Source organism: Oncorhynchus clarkii, chromosome 32, assembly GCF_045791955.1.
Source record: "Oncorhynchus clarkii lewisi isolate Uvic-CL-2024 chromosome 32, UVic_Ocla_1.0, whole genome shotgun sequence".
In the NCBI taxonomy this organism is placed as follows: domain Eukaryota; kingdom Metazoa; phylum Chordata; class Actinopteri; order Salmoniformes; family Salmonidae; genus Oncorhynchus; species Oncorhynchus clarkii.
Window position 1 is genome coordinate 23,770,900 of NC_092178.1, and position 24,467 is coordinate 23,795,366.

The window sequence follows — 24,467 nt, forward strand, 5'->3', positions numbered from 1 at the left end:
CTCTGAATGATCTTGAGTCGCCCAGACAGAGCCCGGACTTGAACCCGATCAAACATCTCTCTCGAGAGACCTGAAAATAGCTGTGCAGCGACAGTCCCCATCCAACCTGACAGAGCTTGAGAGGATCTTCCGAGAAGAATGGGAGAAACTCCCCAAATGCAGGTGTTCCAAGCTTGTAGCGTCATACCCAAGAAGACTCAAGGCTGTAATCTTTGCCAAACATGCTTTAACAAAGTACTGAGTAAAGGGTCTGAATCCTTATGTAAATGTGATATTTCCGTTTTTTTATTTTAAATTTGCAAACATTTCTAAACCTGTTTTTGCTTTGTCAATGTGGGGTATTGTGTGTAGATTGATGAGGGGAAAAAACGATTTAATGATTTTTAGAATAAGGCTTACCGTAACAATGTGGAAAACGTCAAGTCTGAATACCTCCCCAATGCACTGTATAGGGATGCTTTATAAAGCCAGAAACATTTGTGGACGCAATTAAGTTGGTTTCCTCTCTCCTCATTTTTCTTAGACAATTAAGGCAAGGGCTGTTTTCTCATCTCTTAAGTCTGATTTTGATTCTGCCGCGTTGTTCTGAACACCAATATTATGGGTAACTTTGCAATTATGCACGTAGCAACATGGTCTAGAAAAAGGCACCAATTCAACAGCACAGTGATGCGTTTCAGAACCGCGGACAGCGACCATTATCCAACGCGGGAGAAAGCTAATTTGTCCTAAAAAAATAATATTTTTTGTGTTGCACCATTGTTCTTACGTTATATAACCATAAACAATTTCAGTAGCCTATGTCTTAGACTGCAGGACTGTGCCATACCCACTGCCTCAACAATAGATCAGTCCACTCAGACCGCATCGAATCAGATAGGTGTCTTGTACATCAAGGTTATTTATTTATTTGTTTTTTTGCTACTGTTTGACTAAAGACATCTCAGTTTACCAACAGCCTATCGACCAAACAATTGAATAGTCGACTAAATAGTCAGCCCTAGTCCATAAAATGTTTTAATCTTTAAGTAGAAGCCTAAGTGTTGTTGTCCATTTGTTTACTCCAATTAGTGAGGTGTGGTGGGGTAAAATAAAAAAAAAGGCAGGGATTGATAGATGGGTAACAATAACTAAGCAGACATTGAATATCTCTTTAAGCATGGTCAAGTTAATAATTATACTGCGGATTATATTTAAATCACCCAGACACAAGATAGTCGTCCTTCTGAAATGAGCTCCAAGACAGGAACGAAACTGCTCAGGGATGTTACCATGAGGCCATTGATGTTTTTAAAACTGCTACTGAATTCAATGTCTGTGATGGTAGAAAACTGAGGATGGATCAACAACATTGTAGTGACACCACAATAATGACCTAAATGACAGAGTGAAAAGAAGATACACATTTACAGAATAAAAATATTCCAAACATCTTGTGTGCAACAAGGCAGTAAAGTAATACTCCAAGAACAACACAGCAAAGGAATACACTTTTTGGCCATAAATGCAAAGTCTTATGTTTGGTTCAAATCCAACAAATCACTGAGTAACTGCCTCCTTATTTTCAAGCATGGTGGTGGCTGCGTCATGGTCGGGGTATGCTTGACATCGGCGAAAACTGGTGTGTTTTTCAGGATAAAAAGAAACGGCATGGAGCTATAAACAGGCAAAATCTGAGGAAAACCTTCTTCAGTCTGCTTTACTCCAGAGACTGGGAGAGGAATTCACCTTTCAGCACGGCAATAACCTACAACACAAGGCCAAATCTATGATGGAGTTGCTTACCAGGAAGACAGTGAATGTTCCTGAGTGGCCAAGTTACAGTTTTCACTTAAATCTGCTTGAAAATCTATGACAACTTAAAATTCTTCAAGTATCTTGACGGAGCTTGAATAATTATTTAAATCAATAATGGGAAAATATTACACTCCAGGTGTGCAAAGCTCTTAAACTTACCCAAGAAGACTCATAGCTGTAATCGATGCCAAAGGGGTTTTTAACATGTATTGATTTAGGGAGCTAAATACTTATGCAACGACTATATTAACATTTTTAGTTGTTTTTTACTTTGACATTGACTACATAGCTAGTCGAAGGTTCATTTCAAAAACTCTAGTCTGCGTTTAACTTCGTGGAGCAGTTGAGGCTCTTGGCTAAGGGAATAGGGTGCCATTTGAGAAGCAGCCATGACCTCCATAATTCAGTACAACATGCAACTCTGAGCCAAATTCCATCTGCTCATTTGCTGGATGAACTGTGGTGTGTTGTAAGCTGATTGGCTGACTGGGGTTCTACTCGCAGCTGTCAGAAGCAACTGTTTAGCAACCACACAGTATAGAGACAGTAAATCTCCTTGCAACAACAGTGGCCAATGCTGGCTGGAAGAGCTCTCTTTCTGCAATGCTTGGCTGCCAATCCTGCACATTGCAGACCTGGGTTCGAATAATATTTGATCTAATTTCAAGTACTTAACACTTGGAGCGCGAGAATTCCATAACTGCTAGAATTGCCATGATGGTCATTCTGACCATTTTAATATTTCAATTGTGTCAATTTCAATGGTATATTCCAATTCCTAAATTAATGCATTTATTATGTTAAAATAAGTCATAAGAAACCTCACGATACCAAACGATGTTGAAACTAATTTCACACATATAATAATAGATGTGTCCTTAAGATACAATTGATAATATTGTTAATTTAAAAAATTGAGAATGAGAAGAATGATGGCCAGTGCAGCATCCATTGACACGAAGGGAACGGAGCTTAACAAACAGTCCATGTAGGCAAGACGTTTTGAGGAGATTCTACAGTTTCTAATGAACCTAGTTTTGCCAAAAAACTCTCAAAATTGCGCGGATGGGCACTGTTTCAAAATATAACTAGAATAAACACGGCTCACACGTTCCTCATGAGTACTGGCGACAATCAGCAATAGTCATTTGGGAAAAATATCCTTTCTATTTTATTCTGTTATGTCCCATAATATCCTTACTGTAAAATACACACTGAGTGTACAAAACATTAAGAACACCTGCTCTTTCCATATCTGAATCCAGGTGTGATCCCTTATTGATGTCACTTGTTAAATCCACTTCAATCAGCGTAGATGAAGGGGAGGAGACAGGTTAAAGAAGGATTTTTAAGATTTGAGACAATTGAGATGTGGATGGTGTATTTGTGCCATACAGAGGGTGAATGGGCAAGACACAATATGTGCCTTTAAACGGGGTATGGTAGTAGGTGCCAGGCGCACCGTTTTGTGTCAAGAACTGCAACGTTGCTGAGTTTTTCGCGCTCAACAGTTTCCTGTGTGTTTTAAGAAGGGTCCACCATCCAAAGGACATCCAGCCAACTTGACACAACTGTGGGACACATTGGGCCAGCATCCTTGTGGAATGCTTCCGACACCTTGTAGACTCCATGCCCTGACGAATTGAGGCTGTTCTTAGGGGGGATGGTGCTAAACATAGCATCTCCAGGACTCCATGCATACAAACCACTGATAAGCATCTTTGGAACATCTACCTTTTTAAAAAAGTCTAAAATCAATTTAATATACACCATCACAATACATCCATGATTTATTTTATTCAGCTCTAAAGAAACATTATGATATGAAGAAAATGTATTTCAGAAGAACAGAATATGAGTTGGTCTACTGTATGTTATCTGGCTATGTGCCATGCCATAGACTGTAGGCTAGTTCAGTTAGCAGACAAGATATGTCCCATGGCATTATTTTATATTATATGATTTTATAGTAAGAAGAATATTATTGAACTTAGCTGAATAAAATAGAAAGGATATTTATCCCATTCCGGAGCGAGTGTGCATATGAAGTGGCTATGTTGAGTGTAAAAGTGATCATTTGAAACAGGTCCTATAGTGAATGGAGGCCGCTTTCCTTCACTCATGCTGGGTAGGCTACTCCAGTTAGTTCCCTCCACCCCTCAACCACTGTTTGAGGAGTTTGTAGCCTCTTGCTGTGCGACAGATGTATGCCATGGACTCTCTAACCCTGTTCCTGCAGCTACCCAGTGCTTAATTTGGGAAGTGAAATCTGTTCGGGAACATCGATAGTAACATATTTTCACAACAAAACATAGGGAATTTTTATATGTATATAATTACTATTACTAGGCTATTCATAATCAAATAAAAATTCACTGTAATTGTAGACTAACTCTGTATACCGCCCTGTACCATCATTCACTGAACCAACATCAATGCCTAGGCCTTTATGTTCTCTCCCAGACTCATGAATAGAAAGTTTGGAGTCCGCTTTCCCGCCTGTTTGTTTCTCAATCATGCTGGTTAGGCTACTCCAGTTAGTTCACTCCACCCATCAACCACTGTTTGAGGTGTGGTTCAGGTAACCAGTCTATTCAGTATGCATAATAATACAGTCCACACTCAAAGGCCATTACTAGAATTTCTTACATTTTTGAGTGTAGTTTAGACCAATCATGACTTCCCAAATTAAGCACTGGGTAGCTGCAGGAACAGGGTTAGAGAGTCCATGGCATACAGAGTTTGGGCGGAATAACATCTGTCGCACAGCAAGAGGCTACAAACTCCTCAAACAGTGGTTGAGGGGTGGAGGGAACTAACTGGAGTAGCCTACCCAGCATGAGTGAAAAACGTACCATTTGTAAAAAATGTTTTTCTGCATGCGTAATATGCGGTAGGCTATGTATTGTGTAATGGCACAATCATTGTAATTTAAAAAAATAAATAATTTATTAGGGCTTGGGGTCATACAGTATATAGCCCTATCCGTATGCGTACACTCTAATATGCATATAGGTGTTCTGAATTAATCATCACCTTAGAAAGTGCTGTCTATTTCATTGGATTTGAAACAACATACACAATGACCATGTTTTCCACTGAGTTTTGTCTTAAAATTGATCACAGTGAGATGAAAAAAGCATGATACTTTTTTGATGATACTTTTTTATGTGCTTTTTGATTGCATTTGCATTGACGTCAGAGTGGTTAGAGGAATAGAGCCCTGAGTACCAGGCCATTAGGACCTGATGGAGGAACAATAGAGCCCTGAGTACCAGGCCATTAGGACCTGATGGAGGAACAATAGAGCCCTGAGTACCAGGCCATTAGGACCTGATGGAGGAACAATAGAGCCCTGAGTACCAGGCCATTAGGACCTGATGGAGGAACAATAGAGCCCTGAGTACCAGGCCATTGGGACCTGATGGAGGGACAATAGAGCCCTGAGTACCAGACCATTAGGACCTGATGGAGGAACAATAGAGCCCTGAGTACCAGGCCATTAGGACCTGATGGAGGAACAATAGAGCCCTGAGTACCAGGCCATTAGGACCTGATGGAGGAACAATAGAGCCCTGAGTACCAGGTCATTAGGACCCAGGAATACCAGGCCATTAGGACCTGATGGGGGGACAATAGAGCCCTGAGTACCAGACCATTAGGACCTGATGGAGGGACAATAGAGCCCTGAGTACCAGACCATTAGGACCTGATGGAGGGACAATAGAGCCCTGAGTACCAGGCCATTAGGACCTGATGGAGGGACAATAGAGCCCTGAGTACCAGACCATTAGGACCTGATGGGGAGACAATAGTGCCCTGCGCACCAGGTTATTAGGTCCTGATGGAGGGACAATAGAGCCCCCATTAGAACCTGATGATCGTTAGTGAGTTGGGTACTACCAATGCATGTCCTGAGTGCATAAGAGGAGATTACTGTGACTCAACGGTTACGTGGAATTTGACTGTGGTCATGACTCGTGACTGCCGGTGTGGCGATAATATGGTCACCGCAACAGCCCTAGGTGTTCCTTATGTTTGGTATACTCAGTGTACATGTTGACTTTGGTAGAGCAGTGGAATATAAGCGTGAGATGTCAGCCATATAGCCTCGTCTACTAAGCACTAATACATTTAACTCAAAACATGCTATTCTGTTCTTTTGAAATACATTGTCTTAATATCATATTTTTTATGAATATCCCAAATTAAATATGAATGGTTTCTTTGTGTTTTTGTATATTAAAGGGATTTATTAGACTGGCAGCTATTGGTAATTGTTCAGGCCCGGAGATTCTACTGTTGAATATGCATACGGTCATTTTGACTGTCATGGCGCTTTGAGGTAGAAATACTCAGAAAGTTTTTGTCTTTTATGATATTTACACTACATGTCCATATACTTTTGGTCACCTGCATCTCATTCCAAAATCATGTTCATTAATATTGAGTTTGTCCCCCCCTTTACTGCTATAACAGGTCCCACTCTTCTGGGAAGGCTTTCCACTAGATGTTGGATCATTGCTGTGGTGACTTGCTTCTATTCAGCCACGAGCATTAGTGAGGTCGGGGATTGATGTTGAGCGATTAGGCCTGGCTCGCAGTCAATGTTACAATTCATCCCAAAGGTGTTAGATGAAGTTGAGGTCAGGGCGCTGTGCATGCCAGTCAAGTACTTCCACACCGCTCTCGACAAAAGTGTTGCCACAAAGTTGGAAGCACAGATTTGTCTAGAATGTCATTGTATGCTGTAGCATTAAGATTTCTCTTCACTGGAGCTAAGGGGTCTAGCCTGCACCACGAAAAACAGCCCCAGACCATTATTCCTCCTCCATCAAACTTTACAGTTGGCTCTATGCATTGGGGCAGGTAGCGTTCTCCTGGCAATCACCAAACTCCGATCTGTCCGTCGGACTGCCAGATGGTGAAGCGTGATTTATCACTCCATTGAAAGTTCAGAGTCCAATGGCGGAGAGCCTGTCAGCAACGGGTGTGGCTGAAATATCCCAATCCACTAATTTGAAGTGGTGTCCACATACTTTTATGTACATATAGTGTATTTCAAAGTACTGCTAGAGTATAAAATGCACATATTTAGGAAAAGTCAAGGACAGGTGGATTAAAGGTTTTTATTCAAATTAAATGATTGAAATTACAAAAATTTAAAACAGTCCGCAATTGCTCAAAGCAAATGCTCAAAGTAGTTGAAATATCTCAAATGGGGATTGAAACCAGGTCTGCATGTTGCACATACTGTACTCTGAGATGAACACATTAGAATGTCCTAGGAGGGATATATTTCAAGAGGAGTTTGGAGTGAGAACTTAATGTCAACCCCTCCCGCTGTCCGAATCCTCCCACTCACAACTAATCATGACCCATGGCAGCCGCAGAGTTGGCTTCCTTTTCCCCATTATAGGAAGTGAGAAGTTTATGGCCAAAATCTCAACCACAGCTTGTTGTAACACTGAGAGTGTGATATATGTTTTGGCGGCAGGTAGCCCAGTGGTTAAGAACATTGTGCCAGTAACCGAAAGGTCTCTGGTTCAAATCCCCAAGCTGACTAGGTGAAAAATCTATTGATGTGCCCTTGAACAAGGCACTTAACCCTAATTGCTCTTGTAAGTCTCTGGATAAGAGGGTCTGCTAAATGACTAACATGTATGTACTGCATGGGCGGTCTCAGACATACAGCATGTCCATGGAGATGTTTTGAGTCAGAGTGAGTGAGTAAGTGATTGTGTGTGTGTTCAGCTCTAGCTGGTTGTTTGACATTCACTGATTGCTTTCATGATAATCAACAGTGATACTACTTCCACCCCCACACACCCCTGTCCTGTACACTGGGCCAACTTCCTGGTGAAGAGAGAGATGGTGCCGTTCTGTTGTCTCTATATCTCTCCCTCTCTGGCTCGCCCTCCCTCTTTTATAAATGCTCAGTGCTGTTTCCATAATCACTGCACCGTAGTGGCAGCAAACAACACATTGTGGATACTGATAGTGTGAGTGGCGGTGAGAGTGGAAAAAGAGAGGAAGAGAACGTAATAGAGAGAGGGCGATACATGGATAAAGAGAGAGTAGCAAAAGAAAGCACTTCATCATGAGCGAGCTACTTGTAATTGGCCCCTGCTCAACCCCCCCCCCCCCCCCCCCCCCCCCCACACAGTCAGAAGCCCTTATTCCAAAGTACCTAGCCACTCCTTCACCACAATGACTACAGAGAACGTCACAGCCAGGCCAACACTAACGATACAGACACTTATGATGCTTCATATGAATGGCCCGCTAGTCTAGTACTGATTAACTTGGGTTGCATCCCAAATGGTAGCCTATTCTTGCGTAGGGAATAGGGTGCCATTTGGGACTTACGTTGGTGTCAGGCTGGGGCATCATGCATGCAAACTCAAGATTTATAAGATTTATACACTGAAAATATAAGCTTCTAGCAGATATTGTTTCCTTTATGGGTAATTCCCTCAAAGATAGGGAGTTTGGCCATCAGTGTGCCCTAAAAGAAAACCTAAGGGTACATGAAGCCTCTGGTATAAGGATATCATAATCTAGGCTAAATCATTTGGGATTGATAGTCCTTATTTACATATTTCACATTTCATATTTCTCCGCAGATAACAAATGAAAGAAAACAGTCAAGCGGAGATAGTTTTGGAACAGATTAATTTGTTTTGGAACAAACTAATTGACCTCAGTGGGGCCTTTCGGAGCAGTTGGCAAAGTGTTCTCATGCAGAGTTCTATGAAAGACTACGAGGCCTGTACCCTGGCAGAAAGCTTGTCAGGCCTGTTACGCCATTGTGTCTTGGTTTCCGTTTTCCCATCTACTAATACACTAATACCTTCACTATTGATGGTTATTGAGCATATATAGTGCACTACTTTTGACCAGAGCCCCATGCCCTATAGAGTATGGCTATGCAGTACAAATAGATTACCATAACATCGTTCGAACTGCAGCAGCCCCCCCCCCCCCCCCCCCCCCCCCCAAAACGTTTTATTCTTGAGTTGGAGCTTGTTGAGCAGAGGCTGGCTGTAGGCTATACACTGAGAATACAAAACATAAAGAACACCTGCTCTTTCCATGACATTGACTGATCAGGTGAATCCAGGTAAAGGCTTATTATTGATGTCACTTGTTAAATCCACTTCAATCAGTGTAGATGAAGGGGAGGAGACAGGTTAAAGAAGGATTGTCTAAGTGCCTTTGAACGGGGTATGGTAGTAGGTGCCAGGTGCATGGGTTTGTGTCAAGAACTGCAGCGCTGACGGGATTTTCATTCAACAGTTTCCCGTGTGTATCAAGAATGGTCCACCACCCAAAGGACATCCAGCCAACTTGCCACAGCTGTGGGAAGCATTGGAGTCAACATGGGCCAGCATCCCTGTGGAATGCTTTTGACACCTTGGAGAGACCATGCCCTGACGAATTGAGGATGTTCTGAGGGAAAAATGGGATGCAACTCAATATTATGAAGGTGTTCCTAATGTTTGGTATACTCGGTGTATGTTTTGGTTCTACAAAGCTGTGTCCATCGATAACATTCAATGATCAATTAATTTCTTTAATTCTTGCACCATGCGATCAATGATCAGTTATAAACATGTATTTTACTTCTCTATGCTGCCTGCAACATGATCTATTTTCCTGCGCACACATAAAAAAAAAAAATTGTGGTCGGAGCACATCTGCACAACACTATTTGGCAAGACAGCACAAAGAGATCTAGATCCAGGCTAAGCAAACCACTGTATACCTAACTGATTGCTGTAGTCTCTGTTTGTGTATGTGTCCTCAGAGAGAGGTTGTTAGACAGGCAGAAAGATTAGGCCACATCAAGGTGATTTGATTTGAAGGACCACTCAAATGATGCGCCCTGATCTAAAGGAAGAGACGGAGGAGAAGAAAACAACATGTTTTTGTTGAGGCCGAGGGCCTGAATTACTGGAGGGTAACATTTGACGTCCTCCTATCTGTTATCTATTATCCTAATGTGAACTGTCTGGATTTCATCAGCATCCCAAGTTGCACCCTATTCCCTATATAGTGCACTACGTTTGACCAGGGCCCTAGGTGCACTTTGTAGGGAATAGGGGGCCATTTGGGATGCTGTTCCCTTTTCTCAAATCTGGATCTCCCCTTCAAGCAGAGGATTGGGAAAAATATTGGCCTACAATATACAGTACCAGTCAAAAGTCTGGACACACCTACTCATTCAAAGGTTTTTCTTTATTTTTACTATTTTCTACATTGTAGAATAATTGTGAAGACATCACAACTATGAAATAACACATGGAATCATGTAGTAACCAAAAAAAGTGTTAAACAAATCAAAATATATTTTATATTTGAGATTCTTCAAAGTAGCCACCCTTTGCCTTGATGACAGCTTTGCACACTCTTGGCATTCTCTCGACGAGCTTCATGATGAATGACATATGCTGAGCACTTGTTGGCTGCTTTTCCTTCACTCTGCGGTCCAACTCATCCCAAACCATCTCAATTGGGTTGAAGTTGGTTGATTGTGGAGGCCAGGTCATCTGATGCAACACCATCACTCTCCGTCTTGGTCAAATAGCCCTAACACAGCCTGGAGGTTTGTTGGGTCATTGTCCTGTTGAAAAACAAATAGTAGTCCCACTAAGCGCAAACCAGATGGGATGGCATATCGCTGCAGAATGCTGTGGTAGCCAAGCTGGTTAAGTGTGCCTTGAATTCTGAATAAATCATCGACAGGTGTCACCAGCAAAGCACCCCCAAACCATCACACCACCTCCTCCATGCTTCACGGTGGGAACTACACATGCGGATATGATCCGTCCACCTACTCTGTCTCTCACAAAGACACAGCGGTCAAATTTGGACTCATCAGACCAAAAGGACAGATTTCCACCGGTCTAATGTCCATTGCTCGTGTTTCTTGACCCAAGCAAGTCTCTTCTTCTTATTGGTGTTCTTTAGTAGTGATTTCTTTGTAGCAATTTGACCATGATGGCCTGATTCATGCAGTCTCCTCTGAACAGTTGATGTTGATGTGTCTGTTACTTGGGCTGCAGTTTCTGAGACTGGTAACTCTCTAATGAATGTATCCTCTGCAGCAGAGCTAACTCTGGGTCTTTCGTTCCTGTGGCGGTCCTCACGAGCCAGTTTCATCATAGCGCTTGAGTGTTTTTGCGACTGCACTTGAAGAAACTTTTAAAGTTCTTGACATTTTCCGTATTGACTGACCTTCATGTCTTAAAGTAATAATGGACTGTATTGTCATGTTCTGACCATCGTTAGTGTGTGTTTTCCTTGTTTTAGTGTTGGTCAGGACGTGAGCTGGGTGGGCATTCTATGTTGTGTGTCTGGTTTGTCTATTTCTATGTTTGGCCTGATATGGTTCTCAATCAGAGGCAGGTGTTAGTCATTGTCTCTGATTGGGAACCATATTTAGGTAGCCTGTTTGGTGTTGGGTTTTGTGGGTGATTGTTCCTGTCCCTGTGTTTGCACCAGATAGGACTGTTTAGGTTTTCACATTTCATTATTTTGTAGTTTATTCATGTATAGTTTTCCTTTATTAAACAAACATGAATCATCACAACGCTGCATTTTGGTCCGACTCTCCTTCACCTAAAGAAAACCGTTACATGTATTTTTTCTTTGCTTATTTGAGCTGTTCTTGCCATAATATTGGCACCCCTACCTTGTCACAACACAACTGATTGGCTCAAACGCGTTAAAAGTTAATTGATGGAATTTCTTTCCAAGGCACACCTGTTAATTGAAATGCATTCCAGGTGACTACCTCATGAAACTGGTTGAGAATGCCAAGAGTGTGCAAAGCTGTCATCAAGGCAAGGGTGGCTACTTTGAAGAATTTCAAATTTCAAATATTTTTTGATTTGTTTAACACTTTTTTTGGTTACCACATGATCAAATCAAATTGTATTTGTCACATGTGCCGAATACAACAGGTGTAGTAGACCTTACAGTGAAATGCTTACTTACAAGCCCTTAACCAACAATGCAGTTTAAAGAAAATTCCTAAAAATGTAAGAATAAAAGTAAGAAATAATTAAAGAGCAGGAGTAAAATAACAATAGCAAGGCTATATACAGGGGGTACCGGTACAGAGTCAATGTGCGGGGGCACCGGTTAGTTGAGGTAATTGAGGTAATATGTACATGTAGGTAGAGTTATTAAAGTGACTATGCATAGATAATATCAGAGAGTAGCAGCAGCATAGGGGGGGCAATGCAAATAGTCTGGGTAGCCATTTGATTAGATGTTCAGGAGTCTTATGGCTTGGGGGTAGAAGCTGTTTAGGACCCTCTTGGACCTAGACTTGGAGCACCTGTACCGTTTGCCGTGCAGTAGCAGAGAGAACAGTCTATGACTAGGGTGTCTGGAGTCTTTGACAATGTTTAGGGCCTTCCTCTGACACCGCCTGGTATAGAGGTCCTGGATGGCAGGAATCTTGGCCCCAGTGACGTACTTGGCGGTACGCACTACCCTCTGTAGTGCCTTGTGGTCAGAGGCCGAGCAGTTGCCATACCAGGCAGTGATGCAACCCGTTAGGATGCTCTTGATGGTGTAGTTGTAGAACCTTTTGAGGATCTGAGGACCCATGACAAATCTTTTCAGTCTCCGTCGGGGAAATGGGTTTTGTCATGCCTTCTTCACGACTATCTAGGTGTGTTTGGACTATGTTAGTTAGTCTGTTGGTGATGTGGATGCCAAGGAACTTGAAGCTCTCAACCTGCTCCACTACAGGTCCGTCGATGAGAATGGTGGCGTGCTCTGTCCTTTTTCTTGTAGTCCACAATCATCTCCTTTGTCTTGATCACTCTGAGGGAGATGTTGTTGTTGTCTTTGCACCACACGGTCATGTCTCTGACCTCCTCCTTATAGGCTCTTGTCGTTGTTGGTGATCAGGCCTATCACTGTTGTGTCATCGTCAAACTTACAGTGCCTTGCGAAAGTATTCAGCCCCCTTGAACTTTGCGACCTTTTGCCACATTTCAGGCTTCAAACATAAAGATATAAAACTGTATTTTTTTGTGAAGAATCAACAACAAGTGGGACACAATCATGAAGTGGAACAACATTTATTGGATATTTCAAACTTTTTTAACAAATCAAAAACTGAAAAATTGGGCATACAAAATTATTCAACCCCCTTAAGTTAATACTTTGTAGCGCCACCTCTTGCTGCGATTACAGCTGTAAGTCGCTTGGGGTATGTCTCTATCAGTTTTGCACATCGAGAGACTGAATTTTTTTCCCATTCCTCCTTGCAAAACAGCTCGAGCTCAGTGAGGTTGGATGGAGAGCATTTGTGAACAGCAGTTTTCAGTTCTTTCCACAGATTCTCGATTGGATTCAGGTCTGGACTTTGACTTGGCCATTCTAACACCTGGATATGTTTATTTTTGAACCATTCCATTGTAGATTTTGCTTTATGTTTTGGATCATTGTCTTGTTGGAAGACAAATCTCCGTCCCAGTCTCAGGTCTTTTGCAGACTCCATCAGGTTTTCTTCCAGAATGGTCCTGTATTTGGCTCCATCCATCTTCCCATCAATTTTAACCATCTTCCCTGTCCCTGCTGAAGAAAAGCAGGCCCAAACCATGATGCTGCCACCACCATGTTTGACAGTGGGGATGGTGTGTTCAGCTGTGCTGCTTTTACGCCAAACATAACGTTTTGCATTGTTGCCAAAAAGTTCAATTTTGGTTTCATCTGACCAGAGCACCTTCTTCCACATGTTTGGTGTGTCTCCCAGGTGGCTTGTGGCAAACTTTAAACAACACTTTTTATGGATATCTTTAAGAAATGGCTTTCTTCTTGCCACTCTTCCATAAAGGCCAGATTTGTGCAATATACGACTGATTGTTGTCCTATGGACAGAGTCTCCCACCTCAGCTGTAGATCTCTGCAGTTCATCCAGAGTGATCATGGGCCTCTTGGCTGCATCTCTGATCAGTCTTCTCCTTGTATGAGCTGAAAGTTTAGAGGGACGGCCAGGTCTTGGTAGATTTGCAGTGGTCTGATACTCCTTCCATTTCAATATTATCGCTTGCACAGTGCTCCTTGGGATGTTTAAAGCTTGGGAAATCTTTTTGTATCCAAATCCGGCTTTAAACTTCTTCACAACAGTATCTCGGACATGCCTGGTGTGTTCCTTGTTCTTCATGATGCTCTCTGCGCTTTTAACGGACCTCTGAGACACTCACAGTGCAGGTGCATTTATACGGAGACTTGATTACACACAGGTGGATTGTATTTATCATCATTAGTCATTTAGGTCAACATTGGATCATTCAGAGATCCTCACTGAACTTCTGGAGAGAGTTTGCTGCACTGAAAGTAAAGGGGCTGAATAATTTTGCACGCCCAATTTTTCAGTTTTTGATTTGTTAAAAAAGTTTGAAATATCCAATAAATGTCGTCCCACTTCATGATTGTGTCCCACTTGTTGTTGATTCTTCACAAAATATACAGTTTTATATCTTTATGTTTGAAGCCTGAAATGTGGCAAAAGGTCGCAAAGTTCAAGGGGGCCGAATACTTTCGCAAGGCACTGTACTTAATGATGGTGTTGGAATCGTGCCTGGCCACGCAGTCATGAGTGAACAGGGAGTACAGGATGGGACTGAGCATGCAAGTTATTTAGCTCGTCTGGTAGGCTCGTGTCACTGGGCAGCTCTCGGCTGTGCTTCCCTTTTTAGTCTGTAATAGTTTGCAAGCCCTGCCACATCTGATGAGCGTCGGAGCCGTTGTAGTAAGATTCGATCTTTGTCCTGTATTGATGCTTTGCCTTTTTGATGGTTCGTCGGAGGGCATAGCAGGATTTCTCATAAGCTTCCGGATTAGGGTCTCGCTCCTTGAAAGCGGCAGCTCTAGCCTTTAGCTCAGTGCGGATGTTGCCTGTAATCCATGACTTCTGGTTGGGGTATGTATGTATAGTCATTGTGGTGAAGACGTCATCGATGCACTTATTGATGAAGCCAGTGACATATGTTGTGTACTCCTCAATGCTATCAGAAGAATCCCGGAACATGTTCCAGTCTGTGCTAGCAAAACAGTCCTGTAGTTTAGCATCTGCTTAATCTGACCACTTTTTTTTTTATTGACCCGAGTCACTGGTGCTTCCTGCTTTAAGTTTTGCTTGTAAGCAGGAATCAGGAGGATATGGTCAGATTTGCCAAATGGAGAGCAAGCTTTGTACGTGTCTCTGTTTGTGGAGTGCAGGTGGTCTAGAGTTTTTTTTCTCCGCCTGGTTGCATAATTAACATGCTGATAGAAATTATGTAAAACTGATTTGAGTTTCCCTACATTAAAGTCCAAGGCAACCTGGAGCGCCGCCTCTGGATGAGTGTTTTCCTGTTTGCTTATGATGGTATACAGCTCATTGAGTGCGGTCTTAGTCCCAGCATCGGTCTGTGGTGGTATGTAAACAGCTTCGAAAAATACAGATAAACTTTCTAGGTAGATAGTGTGATCTACAGCTTATCATAAGATACTCTACCCCTGGCAAACAAAACCTTGAGACTTTCTTAGATATCGGGCACCAGCTGTTGTTTACAAATATACATAGACCCCTTGTCTTACCAGAGGCTGCTGTTCTATTCTGCCGATAGAGTGTATAACCCGCCAGCTGTATGTTATTAATGGGGGATGAGGGTCTGTTTGGAGTAAATCCCTCTCGTCCGACTCAATAAAGAAAAATTATTTGTCCAGTTCAAGGTGAGTAATCGCTGTTCTGATGTCCAGTAGCTCTTTCGGTCATAAGAAACGGTAGCAGCAACATTATGTACAAAATATGTTACAAACAATGCGAAAAAACAAACAAAATAGCACTGTTGGTTAAGAGCCAATAAATTGGCAGCCACCCTCTCCGGTGCCATTCTATAGAATGTATAAATTCCATATGTGATATTTCATAGTTTTGATGTCTTCACAATTATTCTACAATGTAGAAAATAGTTTTAAAAAATGAAGATAAACCCTTGAATGAGTAGGTGTGTCCAAACGTTTGACTTGTACTGTATGCATGTGATGGTCTGCAATGTCCTCCAGTGTCCTGTCAAAATTCCGTAGTGGCTGACTGGTTTGGCATCCATGCACAGTGATTCCAGAGGAACAAAGCTGGAGCTGAGGCAGTCTGATTGGCTGAACTGAGGTTTTTTCTAAAGGGAACCCGTGTGAATATTTAAAGAGGTCTGCGGTTTTCACAAAAATGCTTTGTCATATTTTGATGGCTGCTCTTGTCATGCCGTTTTGGTTTACTGTTTTTCTCCCTGCACAGTTTCCCTCAGAATGGGAGTTCCCATTCTGTTGTAGTCTGTTCTGTTTTTTTCAGTTTCTAGTTAGGGTCAGTTCTGTGTCCTCTGGCTCTGGCCTCCTCTGTTGACTGTCTCATGGGTGTTTTATGATGTAAGGGCGGTAAAAAATGGAGAGATTAAAAGTGATTTAGTTTCAGGCAGAGATTTGAAAATGAGCGAGAAAGAATTAGGGATGGAAAACGAGAGAGGGAGGAGAAGGGAAGAGAGCTGGGTTGTAGCCATGTTGAAAGAAAAGTCAATGCAGGCCCATTCTTATACTTCTCCCAGCAAAGACGTCCATATTTCAACTGACACGTATTCCATCCAACCTCACAGAGCTTTGTTCCCCTGCCTCACTCTCTCTCTCGCTCTCTCATCTCTCTTTCTCCCCCTGTCCTTCTCTCTTTCTCCCCCCTCTCCTTCTCTCTTTCCCTCCATTTCTCTTTCTCTCTCTCTCTCTCTCTGTTTTTGATGATCAGAAGGGGACCTCTCTCTTTTCACAGAATGAGTGTCTGGCCATGACACTCTCTTTAGTCTGGCGCTCTCTGTCTCATTGTGCTGAGTAGCTGTCTGTCTGTCTGTGTCTGTTTGTCTGACTGTGCCACAGCTTCAAACACACCTTCCTCTAATGGGCTGTCCCCGACTAAAAACACATCTTGGTTGACCAAGAGTCATTTGTTCTTAGACCAATCGATTGGTTGAAATTTTAAACATGTATTTTTCCATATATAGACACATCCTATGTGTTTTAATCAAATCAAATATATTCACTGAGCTTGTCTGATGTTTTAAGCTCACTGTTTGATTAAATAATTAAGAGGGAGTACGACCGCAATTGATTTGATTGTGCAGGGGTCAGACTTGCTGCGCTTTGTTAAAAACAAATGACAACTAGAGTCTGTGTGACTGGCACCCATTGTCTCTCTCACTTCCCTGCTGCAGCGACCGCCACAGAACATCAACAGTGTTTATCACGCTGTTCGCGTTGCTGAAGCAATAACATAATTACAGCCATTTCTGACTGAAAAGCTCTGTTACTGGAATTCCTGATTTGTTTAGGAAAAACATTCCCTATTCCCTCAACACTTGCTCTCTTTACGGGACACATGCATGCATCACATCCACGTGATCAATAGGGTCTGACCTATAGCATATGATAATCACATCAATAAATTGGTTATAACAAACTCTGAACACCGTAACATGTGACAGCAAAATGGATGTGACAAAAAAGTTTGAAATGGGAGAATGTTTACTGGTTGCGCTGGGGGTAAAGGGGAAGTCAGATGTGTGGAATACATTTGACTAGTTGTGTAAAATACTGGAGATAAATAATGTATGGAGCTCTGCGTGCATATTATGTGTGCCAAACAGCTGCGGTTAGATTACAAAATAAATTTTCTGACCGTTTGGAACAATGTAAACAACACAAAATATATTATAAGTTTACAAGAGAGTCCGTTGTAACTTTTTTTTGCTAAGCCTTTTTTTACAACAAAGACTAAAAACAGTCGCTTTCATTTGTGAAGGCAATTTCCGAAATGGAATGGTTTTTGTATGGTTTACGTTAATTATTCAAGGGTCGCTTTGTTATTTTTATAAAAATGCTTGATTGCATTTCAAATCATGAATGACTAGCATGCTGTGTGATGACATGACCAAATGAATGATTGATTGATACAGTAGCCTATATAAGTATTGAAATACAGGCCTCCCTCCGTATGTTATGGTATTAAGATTAAAAAGGATGTGCTCTTAGGCATACAGTTCAATGGTGGTTATACAAGGCTGCTATACTAAGTCTACTAATGACAATGACATTAATTATTATTTAATGATATTCATAATAATTATGCTAATAATACTAATAAGGAGATCAAGAAAAAGGAGGGTTATTATTATTGTTATAGATATTATTTTTCTGACAATTTGGAAGTTTAAACAACACTAAATAAACGATAAATAATACCAGAGAGGCTGTTCTAATGAAAAAGTGTGAAGCCTTTTTACAGCATAGCAAAGATTTAAAAACAATTTGTGAAATTGTTTTCCTGCATGTTGTAGTTGCTTGAGGATAGGTGTGGAATCAGTAGGCTATTAAACAAACACTCAAACAGGCAACAGAAGCAGGATCTTATTTCTCTACAAGTCAAACGTTTGGACACACCTACTTATTCCAGGGTTTTTCTTTATTTTGATGACCTGGTCTCCACAATCACCCAACCTCAACCCAATTGAGGTGGTTTGGGATGAGCTGGACTGCAGAGTGAAGGAAAAGCAGCCAACAAGTGCTCAGCATATGTGGGAACTCCTTCAAGACTGTTGGAAAATCATTTCTCATGAAGCTGGTTGAGAGAATGTTAAGAGTATGTAAAGCTGTCATCAAGGCAAAGGGTGGCTACTTTGAAGAATATAAAATATATTTTGATATGTTTAACACTTTTGGTTACTACTTGATTCCATATGTGTTATTTCATAATTTTGATGTCTTCACTATTATTCTACAATGTAGAATATAGTAAAAATAAAGAAAAACCCTTGAATGAGAAGGTGTGTCCAAACTTCTGACTGGTACTGTATATGGATGATTTATAAAGCCAGGCACGTTTAACAGTTAAGCTATTGATTTATAGACCTAATTCAGTTGGGGTTTACTCCCTCCTCACTTTTCTTTCTTAATTAAGGCAAAGGCCGTTTTCTCATCTTATAATTCCACTGCTGCCTCCGCTGCATTGTTCTCAACACCCATATGCTGGTTAACTTTCCTATTATACATATGTCTAGGAAAAGGGGCCAATTTAACAGCGCATTGATGTGTTTCAGAACTGTGGACAGCGACCACAAGAAAGCGAGAAAGAGAATTTGTTATAATTTGTATTAGTGTTGCACCATTGTTCTTATGTAATATAACCATATACAATTTCAGTGTCTTAGAGTGATGGACGTTGCCATCCCAACGGCCTCAACAATAGATTAGTCCACTCAGACAGGTGCGAATCAGACTGGTGTATAGGCTACACACCATGGAAAAAAAACATTTACTTTGATATTGCTCGACTAAAGAAATCTCGGTCGACCAACAGTCTATCGACCAAACAATCGACCAGTTGACTAAATGGGGTCAGCCCTACTACATTCTAACCCCTCTTATTCAATTGACAAAGGTCAAGCAGAAAGTTAAAACACCACTATAGTACATTAATAGCTGACTGGTGTGGCTCGCTGGCTCTTTACAAAAAGGTGTTTTAAAGTACATAAAGTTAGAGGCTGTGTAGGCTAAGTGGTGAACATACAGGTTTGAACATACTGAACTGGAACTTATATAGAAACTAAGGGTGTTTCTCTCAAATCCATACCACTTAAACTGGAATGGTTACTTTGGCTGTGTCCCAAATGGCACCCTATTCCTTACATAGTGCACTACTTTTGATCAGAGTCCTATGGTCCCTGTTCAAAAGTAGTGCACTATGTAGGCAATAGGTTGCCATTTTTTTCAACATCCTAGAAATAAATAATTGAGTTTGGAGTATTTGACTATAATCCAAGTTGTGCAAGTTTTAAAAGAACTCTGTCCCCCTGGCTTAGCGCCACCCCCCTGGCTTAGCGCCATTCTCCTGGCTTAGCGCCATACTGTTATCTACTTAATAAGAGAGAGAGAGACTACATGTACAGTATTAGATAAGCCTTGTAGTTGCATTGTAACTAATATTATTTTTATCTATATCTTTTCATGTGAATGGACCCCTCCTTTCCTCTACTCCACCTCTACTAACAGGTAAGTCCTTTCCTATAGAGTGAGCCATATGAGTGTGTGGTTATGACCGGGCTTAGTCTCTTAACTGAAGTGTGTGTTTACATGCGTGTGTACGTGCATACATTTATGCGCTGTGTGTGTCCAGGCCTTACATGTATTGATGTGTATACTGGGCTCATCTGGGAAAGAGACCTCCCACTGGTCACACTGGTTGAATCAATGTTGTTACCGCATAATTTTAATGAAATGACATTGAACCAACGTGGAATAGATTCTGAATTGACATCTGTGCCCAGTGTGCGTGGTCTCAGCATGACTTCCTGTGGAAGTAAAGGTTCCCCCCCCAAAAAAGCATGCTCCTTGTACAATGCAGCCTGATACTACCTCTGCAGTGAGGACTCAGTCAACTGTACAGCCGGGGAGGCAGTGGGCTGCTCTTCTGCACACCTGGGTTGAAATACTACTTGTTTTCTTTAATATTTAGAGTGTTACATTGAGCTTGCCTGGAGTACCAGATAGGCGGAGACCTGGGTGTGCACTTTTGGGATCTATTCTGTTGGTTCTGTTGCGCCAGGCAAGCTCAATCAAGCATGATTAAGTATCTGAAAGAAAACAAATCCTTGTTCAACCCAGGTCTGGCCTGCTAAACTGTGTTTAGGTGCACTTACTCATACACACACACAATACACAAATCACCCCCTTACTCAGCCAGGCCAAGGAGAGTGAGGAGGGTTAGGGAGGGTTGCACCAAAGCAACCTATCATAGCTAGTCTTGTCTGAAGTGTGTGTGTGTGTGTGTGTGTGTGTGTGTGTGTGTGTGTGTGTGTGTGTGTGGTACCCATCAAAAAGCTGGTCTCTGGTTTTATTTTGCATCATCATTTTTCACCTAGGAGAAAAAAGGTATTTTTCACCTTTTGGATTTGAATGATGAGGGAGCACTGCACCTCTTCCATGATGATCACATTGTTTGGTTGCACCTCGACTCACGCTGGTTGAGCGCTCTTCTTACCATTTCTATTATTCTCATAATGTGCGGATGAGCTTAAAGGTAGTGTGCGACTACAAATTGAGCACATGGGATTATGCATTTGCTCCAGAATGTCCTGCTTTCTTACAATTATTCCAGTTGACTGGGGGAAACTTGGGAGTGATTTGAGAAAAAGAAGTGTGAATCAGTGACAGGGTAGCACATAGCTTTAGGTGGCAGACACTCAAACTTTAGGGACTGGGGGACAGGTACACACACACACACACACACAGAGAGAGAGAGTGAAGGCTACAGAGCTCTTACATAAGAAGTCTGGGACTGTTGTATGTCATCTTCATATTCCCCAGTTCTTTTGTTCTCTTTCCTCTCTTCTGTCTTCTCCTCCTCTCCCCTTCTGCTCTTCCCCTCTCCTCTTATTCTCTCCTTCCTCTACTGTCTTCTCCTCTGCCAGGGACCAGCTAGCTCCTTTCACAGTTTATTCAACCGAGGGGTTTAGGTTTTATCTCCCATCACACCTCACACATCTTAGTCCCCCCCTACAACCCCGCTCCAACCTCACACCAGTAATATTGTAATCACATACCACTTTGCACTTGTTGACTGTGTTCGTTGGGGAGAGGATTAGTTCTCAGCTAAACTCTTTAGGAAAATAAATACGTATCAATAAATAAGTATCTCTAAATACTGTTCGGGCCTCATGGCCCCCGGCAGTCCCTGGAAGTGTTTGCCTTGCTTTGCCTTGCCGAACCAGTCTTGGTGTTTCTTTACAGACTCTCTTTACAGACTCTCTGTTGATCCTGGGTTTAGATGGATTTCCTCAGGTTTTCTTTGGCCATGGTGTTCTGTACTATCGTCCTGCCAAATGAATGGGAGATTACATAGGGAAAAAGTAATCATAGATCTGACAATGTGGAATGCAGGGTGACCTACCACGAAGGAACTCTTAGAAAGGTGCATAAACAATAGCTAGTCTACATCCCGGATCACTGAAACTTATGCATGTCTAACGGGTTACTCTAGATAGGAACAAAAAGGGCTTTCGTTTTAGTGACTGCATCCATCCAATTAGGTTCATTTAGGCCACAGCAGAGACGGATGTAAAGTGCACCCATCAGTCCTAGACAGACAGACAGACAGTTTTAATCTGGCCCAGTTGAGTTTCCTGACAGACATACAGACAGAGAGAGAGAGAGACAGACAGGGGTTCTGTTTTAATCTTGCCCAGTTGAGTTTCCTGACAGACATACAGACAGAGAGAGAGACAGACAGACAGACAGTTTTAATCTGGCCCAGTTGAGTTTCCTGACAGACATACAGACAGAGAGAGAGACAGACAGACAGGGGTTCTGTTTTAATCTTGCCCAGTTGAGTTTCCTGACAGACATACAGACAGAGAGAGAGACAGACAGACAGGGGTTCTGTTTTATTCTGGTCAAGTTGAGTTCCCAGTCACACACAGTCAGTCCAGGACACAGTACTGTTATGCCACAGACTGTTTTGCCCACGGAGGTCCTGTCAAACCCACTCTCTCTGCTAGGCTCCCCGCGGTGTGTGTGTGTACTGTGGCCATATTCAGAGGTATTTATTTGTCTGTATGTGTCTTGAGAGCTGTTAGTTTCTCCATCATTGACAACAGGAAACCAAATAAACATCAGGACTAGTAGTATATCCTGTCAAGGAAAACCACTGGTACTTCTAGTCTAGAGGCAGAGTTAGCATGGCTACTGCTTCTTATGCTACACCAGTAGCAGTGATTTTTTTGTTTTATTTTTTTACCTTTTATTTAACTAGGCAAGTCAGTTAAGAACCAATTCTTATGTTCAATTATGGCCTTGAACAGTGGGTTAACTGCCTTGTTCAAGGTCAGAACGACAGATTGTTACCGTGTCAATCTTGCAACCTTTCGGTTACTAGTCCAACGCTCTAACCACTGGACTACCTGCCGATTTGCTTCAGCTAATGATAAAAATTTCTACTGATAATAGCCCAATCAAATACAGTTGAAGACAGTTGAATGGCTATCCAGAGAGCATTCAAAAGGTGGCTTAAGTGAGTCTTTGTCAACTCTTACTGACTGGGTTTCCTATTTATTCCTATATACTGTATGTAGAGTTCTACCTTTTGTGACTAGGGGGCAGTATTTTCATTTTTGGAAAAATAACGTTCCCGTAGTAAACGGGATATTTTGTCAGGACAAGATGCTAGAATATGCATATAATTGACAGCTTAGGGTAGAAAACACTCTAAAGTTTCCAAAACTGTAAAAATATTATCTGTGAGTATAACAGAACTGATATTGCAGGCGAAAGCCTGAGAAAAATCCAATCCGGAAGTGCCTCATGTTTTGAAAGCGCTGCGTTCCAATGCGTCCCTATTGAGCAGTGAATGGGCTATCAACCAGATTACTTTTTCTCCGTATTCCCCAAGGTGTCTATAGCATTGTGACGTAGTTTTACGCATTTATGTTGAAGAATACCCGTAAGCGGCTACATTGCACAACTGGTCACCTGATGGCTCCCAGAGTGATTCTCGCGTAAAATACAGAGGTAGCCATTATTCCAATCGGTCCTACTGAAAAAACAATTGTCCTGGTGGATATATTATTGAATAGATATTTGAAAAACACCTTGAGGTTGATTATAAACAACGTTTGCCATGTTTCTGTCGATATTATGGAGCTAATTTGGAATATTTTTCGGCGTTTTCGTGACTGCATTTTCCGGGCGATTTCTCAGTCAAACGTGAAGAACAAACGGAGCTATTTCGCCTACAAAAATAATATTTTTGGAAAAAAGGAACATTGGCTATCTAACTGGGAGTCTCATGAGTGAAAACATCTGAAGCTCATCAAAGGTAAACTATTTAATTTGATTGCTTTTCTGATTTCCGTGACCAAGTCACCTGCTGCTAGCTGGACAAAATGCTATGCTAGGCTATCGATAAACTTACACAAATGCTTGTCTAGCTTTGGCTGTAAAGCATATTTAGAAAATCTGAGATGACAGGGTGATTAACAAAAGGCTAAGCTTTGTCTCAATATATTTCACTTGTGATTTTCATGAATAGGAATGTTTTCTAGGAATATTTATGTCCGTTGCGTTATGCTTATTAGTGTCAGTCGACGATTACGCTCCCTCATGCGGGTTGGGGAGTCACTAGAGCTCCCACCTACTTCACAACCTGCTGCTCAGAGACTCTGTCTGTGTGCCGAATGGCACCTTATTCCCTATTAGAGGTCGACCGACTACGAAAAAAAGCTGATACCGATTAATCTGACAAATTCTTTATTTTTTATTTTATTTTTTTTATTATTATTTGTAATAATGACAATTACAACAATACTGAATGAACACTTTTATTTTAACTTAATATAATACCTCAATAAAATATATTTCTCCTCAAATAAATAATGAAACATGTTAAATTTGGTTTAAATAATGCAAAAACAAAGTGTTGGAGAAGAAAGTAAAAGTGCAATATGTGCCATGTAAGAAAGCTAACGTTTAAGTTCCTTGCTCAGAACATGAGAACATATGACAGCTGGTGGTTCCTTTTAACATGAGTCTTCAATATTCCCAGGTAAGAAGTTTTAGGTTGTAGTTATATA

At 41.6% G+C, this 24,467-nt stretch overlaps 1 protein-coding gene across 15 annotated transcripts in view; it reads left to right on the forward strand.

Moving 5' to 3' along the window:
- The window catches only part of LOC139392081 (thyroid hormone receptor beta-like), a 118,388-nt gene that overhangs the window by 15,802 nt on the left and 78,119 nt on the right, over positions 1 to 24,467 (forward strand). The window contains exon 1 of one of the 15 annotated variants that reach the window (XM_071139789.1): positions 19,864 to 19,893. The exons of the other annotated variants lie outside the window; for them this stretch is intronic. The gene's annotated coding sequence lies outside the window, so the exon portion shown is untranslated. Of the gene's footprint in view, positions 1 to 19,863; positions 19,894 to 24,467 lie in introns of those variants that run through there. 15 annotated transcript variants of the gene reach the window in all.